The sequence below is a fragment of the Tenrec ecaudatus genome, chromosome 2 (assembly GCF_050624435.1).
Source record: "Tenrec ecaudatus isolate mTenEca1 chromosome 2, mTenEca1.hap1, whole genome shotgun sequence".
Classification (NCBI taxonomy): Eukaryota; Metazoa; Chordata; class Mammalia; order Afrosoricida; family Tenrecidae; genus Tenrec; species Tenrec ecaudatus.
In genome coordinates this window covers 86783495-86787650 of record NC_134531.1, presented here as the reverse complement: position 1 = coordinate 86787650, position 4156 = coordinate 86783495, and the positions used below count along the sequence as shown (strand labels likewise).

At 37.1% G+C, this 4156-nt stretch overlaps 1 non-coding gene across 1 annotated transcript; it reads right to left on the bottom strand.

The window, feature by feature from the left end:
• Positions 1 to 859: 859 nt before the first annotated feature.
• Positions 860 to 1050, bottom strand: LOC142441832 (U2 spliceosomal RNA). Its single transcript, XR_012783151.1, has one exon. It is a non-coding gene; the product is annotated as a U2 spliceosomal RNA (small nuclear RNA).
• Positions 1051 to 4156: the final 3106 nt, after the last annotated feature.

The following is a 4156-nucleotide window of genomic DNA, read 5'->3' as shown; positions in this document are numbered from 1 at the left end:
CGCAGTCGAATGCCTTTACAGAGTCAATGAAACACAAATCAACATCCTTCTGGTAGCCTCTGTTTGAGCCATGATTCATCTGACATCAGCAATAATATTTCTTGTTCCACATCCTCTTCTGAATTCAGCCTGAACCTCTGGCACCTCCCTGTCAATGTTCTGCTGCAAGTGTTAGATGATCTTCAACAAATATTTACTTGCATGTGATATCAATGAAATGGTCCCATAATTGACATTCTTCTGGGTCCCCTTTCTTTGGAATGGGAACCTAGACAGATCTTTTCCAGTCAGTTGTCCAAGCAGTTGTCTTCTGAATATCCTGTCATAGATGAGTTAATGCGTCCAGTGCATCGTGAGCTTGTAGAAATAGTTGTTAGCATTCAATTAATCCCTGGAGCCTTATTTTTAACTAATATTTTCAGTGCACCTTGGACTTCTTCCTTTGATACCATTGATTCTTGCTCATATGCTACGTCTTGAAACTGTGGGATGTTGCCTGGTCCTTTTGGTACGGTGGCTCCATGTATGCTTCCCATCTTCTTTTGATGCTTCCGTCTCATTCCATATTTTGCCCCTACAATTGTTCAAGGTTGCAATTTGAGGCTCAAAGTGTTCTTCATTTTTTTCAGTTTAAGATATGCAGAGTCTGTTCTTCCTATTTCGTTTCTAACTCTAGGTCTTTCCACATTTCATTACAGCATTTTCCTTTTTCTTCATGAGCTGCCCATAGAAACTTCCTGTTCTGCCATGTGACTTCATCATGTCTTCTATTTGCCTTAGCTGCTTCGGACCAAGAGCAATTTTAAGACTCTCTTTTGACATCCATTCTGATCTTTTCTTTCTTCTTCTTTTTTTTTTTTTTTGGTGTACCGTTCCTGGAAGTACTGCAATACCAGGTCGATGAGTGGAGTGGACGGAGCAAGCTCCGATTCCAACTCCCTGCTCCAAAAATCCATTTAATATGTTGTCCTCGGATAGAGGACGTATCAGATATTAAACTGATAAGAACAGATACTGCACTTGATCTTAGCCAAAAGGCCGAGAAGCGATTCTTTTCTTTCTTTCCTGCCTTTTTAATAACCTTTTGGTTTTTTCACGAATGATATTCTTGATGTCATCCCACAGTTCATCATCGGTATTCCATCCATCAAATCTGTTCTTGAGATGTTCTCAAAATTTAGGTGGGATAGACTCAAGGTTGTATTTTTCCCCCAGAAGTTTTCATTTTTGGCTCTGTTGGATTTGTTTTCATTTTCTGAAACTTCAACCTGAACTTATATGTGAGCAATAGATAGCCTATTGCAGTGTTGGTCCCTGTCTTGGTTTTAACTGCTGATATTGAGCTTTTTCATGATCTCTTTCCACACAGATGTAATACATTTTATTGATCTTTGTCCCCTTTGGAGAAAAAGTATTTGTGATGAAGAAGTCATTGATCTTGCAATCTATCATGCCATCTACAACTTTGTTTCTATCACCCACTACTGTCCTTTCAATTTGTTTCAAAATTTTGAATTCCAGTCACCAGTAATTATCAGTGCTTCTTGAGCATATTTGGTCAATTTCAGATGGAAGAATTTGGTAGAATTCTTCAATTTCTGCATTAGTTTTAATAAATGCTGCATAAATTTGAATAATAGTTTTACTGATGGAATTTTTAATGCAGATAGACATTATACTATCTCAGACAGTATTAAACTTCAAGACAGATCTTGAAATGTCATTTTTGACAGTGAATGCAATAATAACCTTTCTCTTGAATGCGTCATGTCAGGCATAGTAAATCATGATTTTCTGATATCAAGTGACTAACGCCAGTCCATTTCCACGTATTCAAGCGTAGGACACTGATCTTTATGTGTTCCCTTTCCTTTCGGATGACTTCAAATTTCCCTATATTCATACTTCTGTACATTCAAATTCGAAGTATTAATTTATGTTTGCAGCTGTTTCTCCCCCTGCCCCACCCCCAGCTGTTTCTTCTTACATTGAGTTCTGCTTCATCAGCAAATGAAGGTCCTGAAGATTTTGTTCCTGAAGGCTTTTCTCCAGGGTTGCCTGCTTTGAGGAGGCAACTTCTCCGCAGTCATGTCTTGAATCTGACCTGCATAAGAGCCCCTCTTCTGACATGATCTCTGCCAACGTGTTGCTTCAGTTCAGTCGGTTCTCAGTAATGGACAGAGTGTCGGTGCCATTTAAAAGGTTTCCAGTGGCTAGTTCCTCTGAAGTGGTGGCCCATCCCCTCTTTTGGTAATCTGGTGCTACTCTGGAAGCTCTGCTGAAATGTGTTCGCTTTGGTGGCCCCGCGGATATTTTAAATGACAGCAGTGGCATAGCTTTCAGCATCAGCGCAACACACAAGCCACCACAGTAAGACAGTGAGGCTAGAGTGATGGGACCCGAGTGAAGTTGTCCATGGATCATGACCTTCACAGGCCTGTGATGCAGTTAGAGAGACAGCAGGACTAAATCGTGGAGACTGGAGATTTTTGGTATTTGATGGGGAGCTGCTGAGAGACTTTAAGTCATGAAATGACTTGTATAGATTTGCATTTTAGAAACAACCGCTCAGTCTGACTATAATATGGATTAGAGGCAAGAAAAATAGGTAAAGCAATATCAGTAATGAAGCCAATGAAGTAGTTCAATATTTCCAAGGGGTTAAATAAAGGGATGATGATCGTTTTGACTAAGCTTGTTATGAAAACAGAGAAGCAGATGGATTTGAGAAGTTCTTATGAAATTACTGTAACTAGATATGTGAAACAGGTGAGTTTCATTTTAAAAAGGGTGTATTGACATCAGTATTTGTGTGGGTCAAGTAGGGCCTGTTCTAGAATCCAGAAATCCAATTGGAGACTGTTGCAAAAATCTGAAAGGTGATTTAACATGAAATTGGGACTAGAGGAGATGACATGGATTAGGAACTTACAAAAATATATATGTAGATTTTTTGACCTGGAAATTTTCAGTCTTGGTGACCTGAGTAGGCAGAAGAACGAAGTATGGTAGAAAGGAAAACTATCAATTCAGTTTGAAAGTGTTCGGTTTGTAGTATAAGGGGTGACAGTTAGAAAGAAAGTCCAGATATGGAAGTGTGATTCTATTCTGGTGGACATCAATAGAGATTTGTGACAAGAATAAAGTCCTTAAATCTGTGAGTCACCCACTTTTGAAACTGGTGAAGAGAGTCCATGGGTTGGTTTCCATCTGTTAGATACAGTTCTTTTCAGTGATTTATTTTCAAAGTAATTTAATTTTTAGCTGTTTAGTTTTTGTTCAGTTGAAACACATGAAGTCCTCCCCAAAGGCCTGTAGTTTGAAATATCCAAGAATGTTAGATTGAAAGAAAGGAAGACAGAAAGACCATTTGGAGTATGTTCATATAATTCTAAGAATAATGAGAATTTAAGTAAAACTCCATATCTTAAACATAGAATTAAAAATTATTGTCAGGCTGCTTAATATATATTCATGTTAATGAAATTCTATTTTAGGAAAATATAAGCTTACTCATTGACTTACTAAATATTGAGAGGTTTCATACCTAGCATTGTTCTTGGATTCATAGATTTTAGTTCTGATAATAGGATTTACATTTTAAAGAGAAGCAATAGGTAATAAACTGATAATAAAATAAAATTCCAAGTAGTCCTAAGTGCTATGATAAATAACACAGGTGATAGTAAGTACTCTAGAGTGGTCAGGCCAGACTTGCTTGAGGATGTGATATTTAGCATGACACTTTAATATAATATATAAAAGTATCGCTCTAACACATTTAAGCCTATGAAAGTGGCATTTACACTTATCTGTCAATTTACACAACATTTATTAATGTGGTTGGATTGAATTGCAACAAAAATCTTGATTGACCTCTTTTAATTCTCTATTCAGGACCCTGAAAGACATAGAAGGTTACAGAGCTCAGCCTGCAGCTGTTTGACTGCACACTATTGTCGGAATTATGTATCCAAGTTCAAAGCAAAACTATAGGAAATAGTTTTACCTATGTATTTTGCTAATGAACTTTATAGGCCGCTTCTTAAAGAGAGTTTTAAATCAATATAGTGTTCTGGTGAAGACATTAAAGCTATATTGTCATAAAATATTTACTAAAACTAATAAAATCACAGATGTGTACAGAATTTTATAT